This window comes from Zosterops lateralis (genome assembly GCF_965231275.1).
Source record: "Zosterops lateralis genome assembly, chromosome: 6".
NCBI classification, from domain to species: Eukaryota; Metazoa; Chordata; class Aves; order Passeriformes; family Zosteropidae; genus Zosterops; species Zosterops lateralis.
The window spans coordinates 54,243,899-54,263,523 of NC_139761.1; positions in this window are offsets into that span (position 1 = coordinate 54,243,899).

Here is a 19,625-nt window from a genome sequence, read left to right on the forward strand (position 1 = left end):
TTTCATCCTGCTATGCAAAATTAGTTTAAAAGTGATAAGTTATTTTTTTAATTAATAATATACCAAACTTTTATTATCTGTGTTTTGACAAACTCTAAAAGCCTCTCTGCTATTTTTTAATCCCAAGAGATTCCTGACTGCTTTACAGGCTGCTGGTTTCCATTCTTGTTTTCTATTAATCAATAAATCTTCATGAAGGAAGCAGGAACAATTGCTATCATTAATTGTTCCTAAAAAGGAATACTCTGGGTTTTAAGATATAAGACAAGGAAAGGGAGGATCTGCTGTGTTCTGTTTGTACCTCATGGGTATCATGATAAATCATGACCTTGCTGCAAATTTGAAAGTATTTCAGTTTATTTATTTAATAATAAATCACATTAAACATTATTTGTTCTGAATCATCAAGGAATCAGGCAGAAGTTTCATAGGAATTACTCATGGAAAGAAAACTTCCACATGGATAACTTAAAGGGGGAAACCAGTACAGCTTCTTGATTTCAGCACTGCCTCCCAAGCTTGTCACTGCCTCAGAGCAGAACCACCAGGACCTAAAACTGTTGAAAAAGATTTTAAAAAGTGAAATTTCCCTCCTACCTTTCTGGAGAGCAGCTGGCACAGCACAGAGCTCTGTAACTCAGAGCAGCCCCTGCAGCAGCTGCAGCTCGCTGGGGGAAAGGCACATCCTGGGGCTGAGTGAAAACAGGGGGAGTTTGTGACACAGGGAGGGAAATCCAGACCCAAACCCTGCCCTGCAGGGCAACACCAACTCATTGAAGGAGAAATTACTCATTAATCCAGCCACAAAGCACTTACCTCCACTGATGAGTTTTCCAAATTTAAGAGAGCATGGCTCTTCTACACACCATCACTGAAGTCTTTGCTGTAAAATACTGAATTTATCTCTGAAATTAATTTTTTTTTTTTTTTATTTTAAGGCAAAATAAATTTACCATGGCATGCTTTGCTGGCAACACTCTACCCAGGCAGGTCTAACACATGGAAATAGAACTCACATGAAGAGAATACCAGTTGCTATTTGCCCCAACAATTTCTGTAGCTTTTGGGGAGGCAATACTTTATTTCCTGCACACTTTATATTTAGCCAATATTACAGACCTGAGAAACACACCACAAGTTTATAATGTTGTTGGCAGCATGCTCAGTGTTTAAGTGTTTGGCCAAAGGTTTCCCAGTAACAATCTCCCTCAATCCACCATCAGTGACCACCCCAACAATCATTTATTGTTTATTCAATTCTAGTTTTTCATTCTTTCCCATGCCAGCCAAAGGATAACAAACCCCAGCTTTTACTCTGAATATGCAGTTTTATAAGAATTGAATATAAACTCTGTCCGAGAAACTTTGAGTTGCAGTTGTTTTGTTTTCTGTTCTAGATGCAGAATTTATTATGAGTGCAGTTTTCCTACTATCCCTGAGGAAATCTCCATTTCTGAACTTCTGAAACATGTACCACCAACACAATTCTAGCTCTAATCACAAACTTTTGCAAGCTTCTTTCTTTCAGGGATACATTTGTATTTTGCAGGGACAAAACAAACCCCCCAGACCCCCAAACCATGGGGTCTGTGTACAGCAGGGCTCTGCACTCATCCACAACAGGATGGCATAAAAAAACAAGAATAAACAATCTCCGTGGTCAGGAGTGATGCTGCATGAGCCACTGGTGTGGAATAGAAACATCCTGCCCATGAGCAGATGTAAAACAATCAGCACATTCCAATTTTCTCACAGAGAGGCATCACTTTCAAAGAGGGTTAGAGAGGAAAAGCACAGAGGAGCATATTCTGCACTTACCTGTGAGGGCAAAACAGAAGGGGAGGTTTTCTCATACTGTCATTCTGTGTTCTCTTCTACCTACTTACAGCTCTCCTGAAGCTGTTTCCTTTATCCTCTGTGCAAACATAGGCATGCCCCCCTACACCAGGGAGCTGCTCTTGCCCCTAAAACTGGCAGCTTTGGCAGGCAGCTCTGCCAGCATCATTCCTGGCCAGCATCATTCCTGGCCACAGGCACAGGTCAAATCTTACCACTTGATCTCCACCCATGCCTTTGCTCTGAATCTCAATGCAGAGCTGGCTCTGTGTCCCAAACCTTTGTAGTAAGAAAAACAAAGCCATTAAATCAGGAACTGTCCCAAACGAGCCGTGTTTTAGGAACCTGCTCTTGTCGTCCCTTAAATAATGGCATTAATTGATGCCAGTCAGCCTGGGCTGTCCCTCCTTTTGCTGTGCACTGGGAGAATGAAATGCTTGTAAATCGAAGTGTGCTCCGTGCTGTGGAAACGTGCACAGCTGCTCCTTGCTATGAGGCCATTAAAAATAAACATGCACACATCCCAGTAAGTTTAAGACCAAGAGAAAGCAAAGAATATTGATAATACCCATCATCAGAGCCCTCCAGTTGCTTTTTGTGCTGGCTTTGAGGGGTTTTTACAGGAGGCAAGGGCTGGTGGGAGGGAACACAGGCTGCACTGACCATTGAGATGGACAGATGGACACAGGACAGAGAAAGTTTAATTCTTGCTAGAAAAGTCTCCTCATGTTGCTGTCCTGTCCAAGGGGGAAGAAAGGTGGGAAATGTATTCACTCAGTGACAATGTGGCATTTAAGAGAAGAGGGAACAAGGGGTGAAGGGTACAATGAGCAGCAAATGCTGGTTAGTAATTGATCTGTTAGAAGATCAGTAGGAAAACAAGATTTAAATGGGATTGGTTTTCATTGAGTTTGGTTTATTTAAATACAATGAGCTGTGCTTTCAAGGGTCACCGGTCACATCCTAACAGTTTGCAAGGTGACTGCTGGAAAACTGGGAAATCTCCAAGCTCAATAAAATTAATGGTATCATATTCTAAACAAGATACAATGTCTTGAAATACTAAGCTTCATAAATCTTATAATTCATGTACTGTACTTCTGAATTCAATAGTCCTTAACTCTAAGCAGATTAGTTTTAAAATGGGCTTAATGTATTTATGTTTGCATAGTTGAGCAGGAATTTTCATTTTCCAACAAACTTATTTTTCATTAGTTTTAACCTATTGTAATTCCAATGACTCCAAGTTTTCTCTAACAAAAAAATCAAGTCTAATCCTCAACAAAAACCCATTATTGCCAACCATTTCCCTAAAAGCTCATGCAAGATCCTGAATGGCCCCAGCAAAAACTCACCTCAGTTTTATTATGCTTTAAAAGTCACCATCCACCCTCAAACTGAGAGAGGGGAGCTTGGCATTAAATTTTTCAGTCAGAGCCTTCATGCTACTTCAAAGATCAATAAATTGAAAATCCATAATTCAATTTATTGATCAATAAATTGAATTATGGATTCTCAGTTCATCAGATCACAACATTAAGTACCTCTGCAATTCACAACCATGTTTTTCCCTCTCTCTATGACAAATAAAGCCAAAGTTTCATAAAATGAAAGCAGAACTATGCTACACCTTCACTTGGGAGTCACATTTTTGGATTCATGTACTTTTTTCAGACCAGGAGAGATCACTGATAATATACCTGGCTTGCAAAAGACAAACTACAAGATTTCAGCTTAATGTTCCCACATGAATCCCAGTTAATTTGGTCTTCTAGTTTAGGATTACAGCTAGGTTTGGGTAAAAATTGCAAAAAAAAGACCTGCAAACTAAAACTTTGCAGTAACAATGCTCACTGGGCTATCAACTCATTTTTCAGAAAGATTCACATCTATGATTTTCCAGTCAGCCAAGCCTTTTTTGGGAGGCAAACTTTGCCTGAAAATTAAAAAAAGCAGTATTTCTAAAAAGGTCAGGGATAAAAGTTTTAAGCCAGCATAATTTTGAATTCCATCTATTTAATTCCATTTATTAATAAAATGGTGCTGACAAGTGTCTGTTTCTATACCAAAGACAAACTGACAGCTGAAAACCACAAGGCAAATATTTCACAAGTGATCCAAGACAAATGATGTGGGTTCTCACAGTGCCTGCAGATTCCTGATGCCTTTAAACCAACCCAAAATTAGGCTGCTACCAAGAGGGCAACATCACAGTGCCCCATCTCCCATGGAAGTGCTGCTGCCATTCCCCTCATGCCAGTCTCAGCCCTGGCCAGGTTCTGTGGAGACTTGAGCTTATTTTCTGTAGCTGGATTTGCTTTTTGAGCTGGATTGGTTTCTTGACCAAAGCTTTTAACCAAAAATTGACTGCCAGTGCCACTGCAAAGGAATGAATCCATGCCCTAGACAGAGCAGCCCATTCCTTTCAAATTGTAACCCCCATGTACAATTTAAAGCACCAAAATAGATCCTGAAACTTCAGCCAGGCTGTTTTAGACTCAGTGCTGTCCTGAGAGCAGACCCAGAATTCTCAGTTCTGTTCCAATCTTGTGTTCCAAGCCCCTGCCTGGTTCTGGTGAACAAAGGTGTCTCAGCCAAGGGCTCTGGAATGTGAAGGTATCACCTGTCACACTCCAGGAGTCATGAAATCCCTTTCCTTTGGGGTGAGGATCCTTGAAAGGGCAGAGTATCTCTAGAGGCTTTTGGCAGCACAGCAGAAATTAAAAGTCACCCAGTAACTCTGGGACTTAAAGAGGAAAGTTGCTCCCATCCCTGCACAGCTTAGGTCTGCTTCACATCCTCCCAAGATCCCATTCCCTTGGATGCAGAGGACTTTGTGAGACTGTGAGCACTTCCTCTGTCTCTGTGTTCCTGTCACAGCCTGCCCCAAAACTGAAAGGGCTGAGGGTTCTTGCCTCAGAGACACTGAGTTGTGTTTTATTGCCTCCAATTAGCTCAGGCAAGGACCCAGAGGGAGCAGCAGAACTGAAAGGTTGGTTTTTGATAATGTTTTCACTTCAGCTCTCTACACCCTCCTAAATTCTCCAGCTGGCTCAACAGGGCATACAGCAGAGTGCACAGTGGCAGGAATGTCCAAAGGAGCACTTGGGGCAGTAATAACCCAGAGAAAGCCCCCAAAACACTGTTTCCCAGAATGTTTGGTCTCTTTAACTCAGGATTTTGGGTGTGCATCAAGATCCATTTCAGTCTCCTGTGTGAAAAAAAATGAGCACAATTTTAACACAAAATGTGCTTTTTCATCCTGCAATGCTCAATAGTTGATGTAAAACCAGCCAAAAGTAACTGGTAACCAAGAATTAAAAGAAACAGCACCTGCTGGCCTTTTCCCACTTTTCACTGCAGCTCCATTTTTCCATTTTCCAGTATAGGAGAATTAAAGATACAGGCTCAGTTACTCACTGATTTGTGATGAGCAATTTTCCTTTTGTAGCTAAGTCTTCTCCTGGACAGAAATTTTACTTTTCAAAGCAAACAAGACCAAAACCAAACAAGGTGAACAACGTCAACAAATGCAGAAATACTGCAGGCTATGAGAGCACAATGCATTAAAGTATCAGCCAAAGCTTCCTTTGGAGGGAGTCCAGCCTTAAACTGATTAATTGAGAAAGGACAAATGAAGGAAGAGAGAGGGAACAAAACTGTGCTTAGCTTAAGTATTTGACCTGAACATCTCAAAATGCTTTGTAAGGGCAGATCAATACTAATGATTTTCAGCTAAGATCTGGCATATGGATTAAACAAATCAGCAACAGTCAGAAGCAGGTTGGGCACTTAACTGCCAGCTTATTCCTCTTGGGAATATTTTGTGAAATGCAAAGTCTTAATAGCACAGTGGCAGCTCCTCAAGGTAAATAGAAATATAAAAAAATAATAAATCCAGTACATCACCTGATTGCTTTGGAGAGCAGAGTGAACACATTTCAATGGCTGCTTTTAACATGGGTAAGGATTTACAGTATCACAGTACTTACAGAATACTCTCAAAATACATAAACACACCACCTCAGGCAGGCAGCAGTGAGTTGAATCCTTGCAGTTTTTTTTCAGAAACATACTTAAAATAAGAATATATCATATCAGCCTGGCTATGCTGTCAGTCATGTCTGCACTTCACATCACATCAAGAACAAGAGATGAAAGGAGAGAACTCCAGGTGTCCCTGCACAGCCCCTGTTCCACAGTGGGCCCCTCTGCCTTGCCAGGAGATGGAGCTGAGTCCAAAGAGTAGGAAGGGATGAATGGCCTGTCAAACTAGCTTCAAAGTCCAGGAGAAGGAAGTCCAGGAGTTATTCATGTATTTTCTCTTGATCAGTCAAGTGAGACCAACTTCCCCTGTTACAGGAAACTGGCCCAGGGTCTGTTTGCTCTGTTCCAGGTTTGGTCTCCACAGCTAAATCACTTATTTTCAGGACCCACAATCAAATACAATCAAGAGCAGGCTCACAGCCCTCAGCTACTGGGACATCAAGCCACAAAGGAGGAGAGAAGAGTGAAGAAATAGCATGCTCATAAAGCTATTTATGTTGTGCCAAAACTGTAGAAAAGTGGATTTAAAACTCTTTAAATTTGGGGTGTTTCCAGTCTGAAATCTAGGGAGGGGGTTTGGGTTTGTACAAGACTGCAAGATACACAGCTCCCACTTTTAAGTGTGGAAATACAGACACAGAGAGCAAGAGAGACAGAGAGGGGAAGTGCAGAAAAGTTAAAATCAGAACTTTGTCTTCTGCTCCTGAAACTCCCGGAGCAATGTGAGAGTGTGGGAAGCACAAGCAAAGCCAGTCCAAGCAGAAAGAGCAAGTCATTCCAGAGAGATGGGGGGAGCCAGGCCAAACGGGATAAATGAACGAGAATGGGATATTTCCTTCATTTTCAATTAAAATACAGCCAGTGGCAGGATCCCCTGCATTGACATTTATCCTTCCAGTGGGATACACCCACAGTAACCTGCACTGGGAAAGGCAGGAGTGTTCTGTTCCAGCTCTGCCATCAGATGGCAGAACAGCACCAGTTCTGCACCGAGGTGGGTTATTAACATCCCATCGTTTGGTTGATCAGCAGCCAGCCATGCCAGCAGCTGTGAAAATCAACACGAATCCTTTTCCCTCTGTACTGCAAGTCAAAGCTCATTCAAATACAGTGAGATGTTTAAAGCCCTTTCTGCCCCACAGCAAACCTGAGTAGGATTCACCCTCGTACCAGTAAATGCACTGACACAAAGTCATCTGGGTTTAAACCGTGGAGAGCTTAGAATTCTCCAGCTGGATTAATATTCCTGTTTTTTCACTTTCATAACCAGACTCCTGCTCACAAGCAGCTTCTTCCACTGCAGCCACCTGCAATACCTGCTGCCACAGGAGACAGCAGTGCCTCAGGTATTGCCAGCAATGAAACTCTGGTTCTTTCCTTTAGAGTACGTTGTGCTACAGTAAATACCACAGCAGGGTCATTGAGGGGAAGTAGAAAACTTTTGTCTCGAAACCAAGGGGATTCCCTGTCTGTGCAACAGTTGATGACACTATAAATAATGAGGAGGAAATGAGATCTTTGCCTTAAAAATATTCAGTACTTTGAATGTGCAAACACAACTGAAGCCTTTGAAAAAAATAATTGGGAAGGGAAGAGGCAAAAAGAGTGAAAGCAAAAAAGCTATGTGCAAAAAACCCCTAAAACCCCCTTTGTTTGTTTGTTTGTAATATAATCATGCAAGCTGTGAAGCAGATGCATAGAGGTACAGCCACCCCACCAGAAGAGTCTTAAAAGTTTAAGAAAATGGATTTAAAGGAGTTCCAGGGCTGATGTGAAACTGCAGTGGGCGGAAAACTGAAGTCAGGTCTCTTGAGCAATTCAGCCAAGAGCTGGAGGCCTCTGACCAACGTCACAGGGCACCACAGAAACCACAACAGGCTCCAAGACAGGAAGGCTTTTGCCTTTCATCAGCACATATCAGACATTCACACCAGCAGCAGCAGCTAAAACCACCAAATTCTTCACAAAACTCTGCAATGGAGTCCTCCTCAAGCAGGCAGGGCAAGTTTTAGTGCCAGCTCTCTTTGTTGAGGACATTCATTTGTGACATAGTGGCACAAGGAGATTGGTCACCACATTTATTCCTGGCTCAAAGACATGTGAATTCAACCAAGTCAGACACAGTGTTAATTTAAAGTGGACAAGTTTTGCTCTTAATTTGATGTAAACAGGAGACAGAATTAAACCACCTACAAATTCTGTGCAAGACCTCATGGCCATGGGGATTTGCCAGAGTTGTGAGCAGCACTGTGCTGATTGTGCAGGAGCTTTGGTCTGTTCTGAAAAAATAAAACAGCTAAAAAATCAGCCACACAACAAAATAGACAGCAAATACTAACTCCCTGCAGAAAAAACCCCAGCTGAAACACCCTGAATAGCAGCGTTTCTTTCACAACTTTATGCACAATGCAACCCTTTTTATGTAGGAAAGTGCCACGTCAAGCCCTCGGAACTGGGGATCACAAATGCTGCAGAATGCTGTAGTTTTGTGCCACTCTGTGCTGGTCTATATTGAATTAGCACACACCACTTTCTGCTCTGTTCCTTGCTCTAATGTAATATGCATGGGGTCCCATCACTAATTCATGGTTCAGGAATTCTCTACTTTCTCTAGAGCAAGGGTCGGGGTAAACTGTAGTTTAGTTTTTAGTTTTTGGTATCTTTTCACGCAAACAAACAAAAAAAAATTAAAAAAAGAAAAGCTTCAGCCCAGAAAGTTTGAGTTGGTACATTTGTGTGTGTGGGCAAGTGGATGATTGGAAATGGTGTAGGGTAGAAAAAGAGCACAGCAAATTCAGTAAGGCACATCTTTACCTCCAGAGTAACCTACCAGAGAAAAAAAATACACAAAAGCCCCAAACAAACAAATAAACTACACCCCAGTATTTCTACCTGCAATGTTAGAGGTCCTCTGTGGGCTTAGCAGAGTCTTTGGCAACCTGAACTGCTCCCAGGCAGCAGGAAGCAAAGCAAAAGGCTCCTGCAGCTTCAGACCCTCTCTCAGCCTGCAGGAAGGATGCTGGATTTAGGACTGTGAGGAGTTAAAAATTCAAGCAGTCCCCAATATTTTCATTGCTACAGGCAGGAGAGAACCACACAAGGAAGGAATGGTTACTCACATGGTGTGCTCAGGCTGCAGTGCCCCCAAAGCCTCTCCCATGGGCCAGAATTCACCACTGGGCACAAGAAGATTCTGGTTACAGCCTGATTTTCTGAGCTTTCACAGCTTTTGTCACTTGTGAGCTGCATCCAGCCAAGGTTCTCCTGCCCAGATTGAATTAAATGTAAAATTGACACACACAGAGCAACTGTCCAGACTTAATAAAAGTGGAAAAACCTAAAGAATTTGGGTGTACTTTGGCTTAAAACTTCTTAAATTTGAATTTTTTTTTTTTAGTTTTGCTCATTCATTCCTCACTCCGCAATCCCCAGTACAAGACTCTATTATTAAGTGATACAATTAAATAAACAAAACCAGGATTTCATATCAATTAGTGTTGCATGAGTGGCCACTGCAAAGGTTTGAATCGCGGAAAGGCTGAAATAATTAAAAACAAGAAAAATAAACAAAAATCAATTCAACACCTCTGAGACGCCACTCTTCTGTTGCATATCTTACACATGTTTTTGACTATCTGGACACTCAAAAACTTCAGTATGTGTAGCTCCTTCCATCTAAGGAGCTACATGAGAAGTCCAGCTGAGGCTTAATGATCTTGATTTCTTGGCCAAGCAAATGAGCCCAGAGGAAGCCCCATTTGCCATAATTTGATTGCTGTTGGCACCTGAACATCCCAGCAAGAACTGCAGACTTCACTTGTGCAAAGTTCTTTCCTATAGAGACCTTATGATTCTTGAAGCAAAAAGTGCTTTTAGAATTGAAGTTTAAATTAAATAATTTGCTGCTGTGTAGCTTTAATTGGCCAACTTCAAATGGCATCTGAGCTGGGTGGTTTGGCTGTTTAGACACTTTTTTTCCATTCAGGAAACTTCTCTTTAATCAGAACACTCCTCTTACCCATCAAAAAGTGAAGTGTAATAGTGCACAAGAACAGTGGAATGGTTTGGATTGGGAGGGACCTTAGGGATGATCCCATTCCAGCCCCCTGCCATGGGCAGGCCAACCTCCACTGCACCAGTTTGCCCAAAGGCCCATCCAACCTGGCCTTGAATCAGTGACAGGAGTTGGTTTTGCCGTTCAGTTTCTCCTTGGTGCAACATCTGTTTCCACAGGAGATTCACTTTGCTCCTTCCCTTGGCGCTCCTGGGTTTGGAATCACTGGCAGCAAGGTCAGGCCTGGCCTGTTTGCCAATTCCACCCAGCCAGTCTTCAGAGCTGACCATGGAAGCCCTGAGAGACTCCAGAACAGCTGAGGCTCTGGGAGATGCTGCAGGAACTCGAGCACCTTGCAGCAGCCTCCAGGAATTCCCAATTCACTCTCCTCCAGAGCCGTGTCATGGCACGAAGCTCCGCTGTGCCACAGGACAGACAAACAGAGGTGGGATGGAGACCAGAGCTCTGACAGGGCACCCAGCCTCCATGACAAACACAGCAGAGGCAGGCAAGGGGGAACAGCAGCCCCTGCTCGTGTCTGAGGGCACAGTTCAGCTTTCAGGAGCAGAGCACACAGCAGTCACCACCACCAGTGCTCTGTGCTCATCATTGCTCACCCAAAGGTCTGCCTGCAACAACAGCCCAGTGCCCAGCCCCGTGGGGAAACCTCCTCTTTTGGCTCATCCTCCCTTTTCAAATGAGCTGTCACTCCAAAAAAAAAAAAAAAAACCCACACCAGAACAACAGCATCTGCAATATTGTTATTAACAGGGTACCAGCACATTCCCTCGACCACTGCTTAGCTCTGCATTCCAGCTGGCTTTAAAAACTAACTCTAGTGCACAGCTCCTGCAGAACTGTAGGAAAGGGAAACTAAAAGGCTTTTTTAATCCCCTCAAACGTGTGCAGTTACAAGGTCCCAGGTTGTTCTCATTAACTGGCAGGAGCAAAGTGCCTTTTATGCAATGCAGCTGAACTTACTCTTCTACTTTCACCTCTCCATTTCTTGCTACCTGCTCAAGCATGTGCAAAGAGCACTTTTAAACTCTGACACTCTCTCAGCAAATTCATTTTCCAATTGTCAAGCTTTCAACCCCAACAGGAAACAAACTACAGCCCACACCTCTTAATGCAGCCATAAAAATAGCTCTCATGGCATAGTTTTTAATTTTTCACCCTCTTTACTAAGCCTTTCTATTCACAACTCAACTGTCCTGGAGCAGAACTTACTGACAACACATGGTCTCTGTTAGTAACTGAACAAGCACAGGACTGTAAGGCCCCAAAGTGCATTCCATACACCTGTAAGGGTGAAATGGAGATGACAAACCTCCCAGCTCCTTGGGGCAGTGGAAATCCTCTTGTCCACCTTGCACTGCAACATTTAGGCTTTTGCTATGAAGATGGACATTGGAAAGCTACTCATACATTTGTGTGTTTACATATATATGCCTGTAGAACTTACACCCCCAAAAAAAGAGAAAATAATGTAATTTAGAGGGGATGGTTTTTATTTGGAAGTTGGCACTAGCATTTTATTCTGCTATTTAATAATGAGATAGAAAATGTTTCATTTTAACACAGTTCAGCCTGGCTAAATATCACCATACAACATGTAGTCTGCAAATTATTAAATTGCAATGAATTTTAAAAGTATTGCCTGTATAGATTATTCACCTAAGTACTTTTAAAGCCCAACATTGGTACCAGGCACCACTTACAAACAGTGCCCTGAGGCAAGACTCTGCTTAAGAAGTTAATTACCAGGTAAGGGAGACCTGGGCTCTGGTTCTCAGTTCCCAACAAACAACTAATAGTCATTCCTCTCCAAAGAAAAAGAAGTGAAAGAACAGCAGTGTCAGAAAATCTGCTCTGACAATGTCACAGTCTGAGTGCATATCAAGGGTAATTGCATGCCACTTCTTCAGAATACTGAATATTGCTTTTCTAGTAGGCTTAATAACACACAGAGCTCAAAATGTTAGTGCAGTTAAATCCAAACAGAGCCCACCAATCCACATCATGTGTATTCAAATTATTTTAGCCCAAAGACATCCCAGACAGTGGCCAGGAGCCTGTTGTGCAAAACCTGCAATACAATCAAATTTCACTTACAGCCTTTGTACCTTTTATTTTCCCTCAGATAGTTCATTTTGGCAGAACAGAATTCAACAGCCTGAGACATCACCCTGCAGCAATTTTGCAGTTAAGTGAAACCAATTCCTGCAGGAGCAAAGATCTGTGTTTGCAATAATTTAGTAAAGTATTTACTTCCCTAACACGATCTCTAAGGCAGTTACAATACCCACCCTAAAGAAAAGGACAGCAGTAAAAAGATTTTAAGAGCAGTGATTCATCATCTACCTTCCTTTTTAACTTTCACTTTCTACTCTTCTGTCAGCCAGGTGCAAACACTACCAAGCTCTGCAATGGGTTTTATTTAACCCACTTGTATAAAGTCAGACACTTTTTTACCACTTATTCATTTCTTTTAAACACAAGTATTTCTTGCTATCATAAGGCAGCAGGGCAGAAGGCTTTAGACAAGTCTCAAGCAGTAATTTCTGCAGTAAGGCTGAAATGTTTCCTCCCATCTTCCACCATCTCCCACCTGCATTCTGTGTCCATCTCCATCTGACTTTCTTAGGGATCGTGTGGAACTGCTGCTGCTGAAGGGAACTACCAACAGCTTCTAGAAGGGTGACTGAGAAGATGCAGCAGCCATCAGCTCTCAGAACCCCAGGAATGAAACAGGAGATAGCCTCAGTTTCAAGTGCTGGCAGCCCATTCTTTCAGCATTACTTGAGGTACAGCTGAACTTGTTCTGCTCCAATGCCCCAGGCATTTACTGTGCAACACCTGTGTCTTTTGGCAGCCCCACATGCTAATAAATTACCTGTCCTAAACTCTCCCAACCCGGGTTTCTAAAAATAACCAGGTGATCTCAACATAGGAGCCACCCAATGTGCCATAGGTGGGAAGAGGAATTAAGAGAACGATGACCTGTATGAAGATTTCATGCTTTAAAGATTATAATCAGCTCTCATGATGCAAGTCATCATCTTCACTACTTGTCATGTTTTAATGGCTTTATGACAGCAAATGCAAAAAAAACCCATTTAACATTTCAGTGTGGTGACAACAGCCTCTCAGGATTATGAAGGGTGTTATTGAGAGCGTGCAGGTGACTCTGGCTTTCCACTTAGGGTGTTTTTTCTGGCTCTGAAGTGCCTGAGGAGATGGCTCTTTCAGGCAAGTTATCTTACCATGCCACCACACTCCCAGCTTAACCCCAAAAGATGCTTGTCATAAAAAGGTTTATTGCTCAACCCTGCATGCCAAGCACTTGGAAAGCTCCCAAAAGTGAAAGGAGCAACTTTTCCCAAATTGTTCATTCAGCTTCTATGACAGCAACACTGATCACCACTGGCTCCCAGGATAATAACATTTCAACAAGGAGGAAGCAAAACTCCAAGTTTCCACCGGAATGACTGAAGTAACAAGACTGCACAAGTCTAAAACAAAGAAAAAAAGAAGTGACAAGAAGAATTGGCAGATGTTTTTGCACTTGGTTAAAAAAAAAGTTCATTTCTAATTAGAAGATATTTGATAGATGTTAGGACAACCTTTAAAGAAAAAGCACCAACTGCTTCCATATTCTGTGTGTCTGACTTTTCAGAACATTCTCCTTTTTGCCAAGCCATATTAAAAAATTTTAGCTCATTAATTCAGACATAACTAGTATTTTCTAGCAACAGATTAACTCCTATCAGTACTTCCCTGCACTCATGGCAGAGACTGATAAAATTGAGAGATCACTTAACATTTGAAAACATGAAACTGTTCTCTGTCTCTCTAACCAGAGGACTGCTATAAAAAAAAGCCTTCACAGAATACTACTGGAGTAGAAGTTTCTACAACATACTCAGCCACCTAATTTCCCATAGGATTTTGAGTCACATTTCCTGCTCTTTGAACTCCTATAGAGGTGCTAAGCACCCACTGGCTCTGAAATGCAGAAACCACACGGAATGCAGGAAGCAGCAAAGCAGCAGCTGATCTCTCCAGAAGGTGACTGACTGGGCTAAGTGCAGCACATTCCTATTAAAAATGGATAGACTTGGTTTCCAATTAGAGTCGCAAAGAGTGGGAGTTACCTTGTGTGCTTCTGTTTCCAAATCAAATATTTATCAGAGGAAAACCACAGGTGTCACTGACAAGGAGAGATTAGCTGTGACTTAAAACCACACACCTGGATTGAAAAGTGGTGAGACATGCTCTGCTTACTAAGTGACCTTAAAAGTGCAAGTGGTAGCCTAGGCAAATTATAAGCCTTTCATTTGCTTCCAAGAAGTAGAATTTAATACTATTAAAACTCCAAAGTGGCATTTTCCCTGCAGTGCCTGGCATTAACAAAGTGTTTAAAGCTGAGAGCATCCAATCTTTTTGTCTCAAGTCAGTTGAGTGGGTGGCAAGAGCAGAGGCACCAATGGCAGCATCTAGGGTGGGGAAGGAAAACAAAGGAGGAAAGAGTTTTGACGTTAGTTTGCTCAGTGCAATCTAACACTCAACAAAATACTCCAGCACCAGAACTTACTGCAGCATATTTAAATCCAGAAGTCAGGTCTTCCTTTTTAAAAAGCCACTTCAGCAAGGAGACATGGAACCCAAGACCTGAACATGGAAGGTGCCTACTGGATTGTCACTGTTGCAAAGTGACACAGAGGAAAAAGGTGATTGTTTTGAGTCCTACATCAGATCTGGCCTGAAGTACACTTGAATCCTTCCCCTAGTTACTAGGCACGAGATTCTGAACCTACATGCTGTGTGCATCATGCAACAAATAGCAGGTTTCTGACCTAAATTGGGAAAGCCTTTACAAAACAGGAAAGGTAAGATGGGTTTGGAACAGAGGCAAACAAAAAAAACAACCTGTCTCAGTCAAAGAAGGGGTGATTTCACAGAGTTGGAGAATACATGAGAACAAGTATTAGCCATATTCAGCCTCCTTCTTCCTTAATTTAACAATTTCCTTTTGTTTCCACAGGTCTCTCTCTCTTCCACCCCACAATGTGACTGCTTTTGCAAAGTCTCTGCTTATTTTAAGCATTTGCCTTATGATTCTGAATCATACTGAGAAAGCAGTATACTAGAGGAAATCAAGTCCCTTAGCTTTAGATTCTTGAATTCCACCCAAGTAGGTGCCTAAAACAGCAAGCATAACTATTTGTGTCCTGGACATCCAGTTCTGGGATAATTTAATCAGGAATGAAGGAAGGATGAGTGACTGAGTTTCATAAAGATAAAAATAATTCAATTGCATTATGCCATCTTGAATATGGATTAAGGCTGACATACAAAAGTTAATAGTGTCTAAGTACTGAATCATTTTCACTGAGGTGGCAAATCAGATGGTTGTCGATGAAAACAAGAATAGCACAGCTCCTTTCAGTGGACTGGACTGCTGTTTCTACACAAAGGACAGAGCAGAAACTCCTATCATAACAGGCAAGGGCAATTTAAGATTTAATGCTCATTCTACACCCCAGAACATTGTAACCAAATGGTGGTTTTCATTTTTTAACTTCTATGGATCTATGGCAACTTTCCATTTTCCCATATGCTCATTAAGAAGCAAAAGAGGCCTTGCTTCTCCAGGTCTGGCCAAGAATTTTCCAAAAGTGACAGTAGCTACAGGATCACAATCCTCAAAGGTATAACAGTTCAATTAGAATAACATTAAAGGCTTATGGTAACAATCCCAACACTTGAGGTTAATGCCTGTAAATGAATCAAGAATTTTAAAAGTCCCATTCACCCTACCTAGGGCTCTGAGCACTCCAGTGCATTAATGTGTTGGAACTTGTGCTTTCACCAATTAGTCACGGTTCCTCCCGCTTCCCATAGTAAGAATAAAAGCTGCTCAGAGCTGTCATTGTTCCATATTCCAGAAGAGACAGTTGCATAATTACTAATTACCTATCAGTGAGTCACAATAGCTGTGGAGCAGGGAAAGCCAAAGCTCCTGCATTGAAGAAAAGCAGTGAGATAACATGAAGGAGAAAAGCATTTATAAATATCTTGGAAGTGGAAGCGGGGTTAAATTTAGTTCGAGATGGCAGAGCAGCAGCTCGGTTACGCAACCTTTAACTCCAAGTGCTCTGCAGGCAGAAAGGAGGCCAGTGCTCCACAAGACAGGAAGGAGACCTGGAACTCAAAGTGGTAAGTGAGACCTGTCAACCTGTGCTGCTAAATTTATGATGGTACAGGCACATGTTGAAAATAAGAGCTGACAATTCCCATCAGTGCCACTGTTCCTAGAGATTTACTCAAACACGCAGCAAACATCTCCAGGCCAGACAAAAACTGCATAGGCTTCAGCACAAAGAAATCAGCAAACAAAAATACACTTAGATATATTTCCCCAGAGCAGGGATTCTTGGGTGGCTTTTCTTCATTTCTATTTTCAAGTCTGCTCAAGAGGCTGGGAAATAGGTACAAATACCTCCCAGCTCAGAGCTGGGTGCTTCTCAATCCAAGTTACCTTTACAAACCTGTTCTTTGCTTCTCAACAACACGTGATTTAATACTCTACTATGAAGAAAGGGCAAAATATTCAACAGCACAAGACCTAGGGGACAGCATCTTAAAACCTTTTTGTTCTTTGCTTCCAAGTTTGAATTTCAGACCAGCAAAAACCATCTCAGTTGGGTTTTTCAGTCTTAGAGGAAAGGTTAAGCTTAAAGCTGGCAGACCCCAAACCACAGCTTGCAGATCTTTGGGATTGTATGCTTGACAGAAAAAAGGAGGAATCTGTGAAAACTGAATATTCCAAGAAATAAAGGTTAAAAAACACGAAAATCCACAGCATTTTGGTGATGCACTAACTTAATGCTACCTTTCCCTCCCTCACCACGAAATGTAGATGCCATAAATAACTGGAGTTGTTGAAATGTTATTCCTAAAGCTCCTGCAAAACCACAGTGCCTTTCTTAAACCATATGAAAATGCAGATGGGTTCACACTATTTAAATAAATTTGAAACTAATAGTACAAATGAGCAAACAATGACAGCGAGGGGAAAGAGGCTGACACACAAGAAAGTGACTGTGACCAGGGATACCTCACCATGTCTTCTGATTTCAGCTCATGAAGGTTTAGATTCTGGGGTTTGTGTTTTGGTTTGTGATTGTGAACTTTTTCTGTTTTGCTTTTTTTAAAATGCACATTAGTCAATAACTTGATTTTCACAGTTTCTCACAAAGGAAAAGAGCATGTTCGTGTATATTAACATGGCATTTCAATTATCCAGGTATTTTCCACAAATTAGACTAAACAACATAAAAAGATACAATGAACACTGTAACAACATTTTCAAGGGATTTGTTTATTTTTGGTTTACAAACAAAGGCACCCAATATTTCTGTTTATGTCTTATAAAAGCTCACAGATTTAGCATTGGTTTCCAAACATCTGTTCCTACAGCAGAGAAAAACATTACAGGAAAATGTAGTTTTTTTCCTGGTCCCCAATTTAAATACCAGTAACAGTTCAGTGATAATATTGTTTCAGTCTGTTCCTCTTCCTATTAACCAGCTGATACCCCTCCTGTAACTTGCTAGTCAAAACACTGAGTCTGCCTTCGTGGACCAAAATATAGTTCCAGTATATTTCTGACCAACATCCTTTATGTGCAATCACTGGTGAGAAGAACTGCAGGAGGACAGGGCTCCCATACGGAAAAAACCCAGTGGTTCCAGGTAGAATTTCCCAGACTGACCACAGGAAGTGACAAGACCAGCAGAATAAATGTGACACTGAATCTACTGTCAGTTCAATAGGATGACTGATGAATTGGTGTAAAATACCAATAGGGCACAGAACAACAGTCTCCCAAGAGGGGAAAAAAATGGGTTTCTAAATTGGCAAATGTTTAGTGTAGAGGTTAAATAATCTTAGGCTTAAAGCAATTCCTCTCTTTGTTATTTATCCAGAAGACTAAATTTCTAAGCATTGTCTTGGACCAGAAGTAATCAGTGCATTGGCTTCATAGTTTATCTCAGTATTAACAAATCAACATTAGAAGTATCATGTTATACTGTTCATATATTATGTTTATAATTAGAAACAACCAAAATTCCTACGCGGATTGTTTCACAGAATAACTTTCAGAGTATGATGTACTTATCTTTAGCAAACTTCAGCCATGTGCCAACATGGGACAAGGGGTGTCAATGGACAGGAGGCCTCTCTAAATAAAGTCTATAATTCAGGAATGCTTAAGCATACTTTCAGGTCTAGTGAGATACTTGGGGAGGCAGCTAAAAATGTCATATACCTACTGTATCTTTTAAAGTGTAACATCTCCAAGCACAGAAGCCTTAATTGATTTCAGCCACAGTCAGAGATCTCTCACACGAGGTGTGGTCCTAGACCATTTAGGCTTTTCATCACTAGCTTTATATATACACCAGTAATTTAAAAAAGGAATTACAGCTTAACTACTTACTACAGAATATTTAGCTTCAACAAGGAAGCCATTATCTTTTCAAAATGAGATATACACCTGCAGGAAAGGTGCTCTCTTTAAAGTAAGAGTTTTTAGAAGAATAGCAAAATAAGTTCTTTACAAATTTATTTCAATAGGACAAAAAAACTACCAAGGGCAAGTATAATGTAGTTCTTCTGTAATTAAGTAAGTCATTATTTGCCTTTCCAGGCAGATTCAAGAACACATTAATCAGTACAAACTGATTTGAATGAACAAACACTGGGCAAGGGTGCTGGTCAGTGCATGAATTAGAGGAACACTACAGTGTTCTCAAATCTGTGCAACCAAAATTTAAAGGGATATTCATGTATTGCCTTGGATTAAAGAAACAAGGATTCAATCTTTTCTTACAACTTGCCATTTTTACAAATGTCTTCTCTACTGAAACAAAGTAGCATGCAGAAAAAACCCCAGATTTCTTCAGGTTTAAACCTAATAATTTAGGTTAAAAGATAGCTGGAAGAACTGTTAACATCTATCCAGTTTGGAGCAAGGTGCATGTTACTCTGCTTGCCCAGTGAAATGAGGTTTTTCTAGAGCAGGGATGAGAAAGCGTGCCTGTACAATGGTGTTGCCCACGCATCTAATTTAACAGCTCAGGGATTTTGAAAAAATCATTAATTCTTTAAGTATTTGCTAACATTGTTTCCAACTGGAAAACGGGTGTATTTCTTAAAGAAAGTCTACAGCTTGTCCAGGTACTATTACCAACAAATAAATAGCAACCAAGTATAATAAATTCCTTTTCATTACATTTACCCTTTGAAGTCAGAAGAAGTGCTGGTTCTGTCTTCTCAACAACAACGACAAAAAAAAAATCATTGAAAAGAAGACAGTCAGTGACTTTATTTACCCCTCTCTGGGTAGCACTTCCTTTCATCTGCTCAATGCAAGGATCAATTCTGCTTTCAGAGTAGCAAATTGTTCATGCCGACACAAAAGCAAGTTGGACACAGTCAGGTTCAAGCACAGAGCCGAGTCACAAAGTGCATTCTGAAGCCCTAATATACAAAAGGCCTTTCAGTAAATAAGGAAGGTTGGTTCATTTTTAAATTTTTTTTTTTAAAGCAAAGGAGGCACCATTGTTGCATCCCTACTTTGAGGGGAAGGGAAGAAGTGGCAAAACCTCAAGACAAA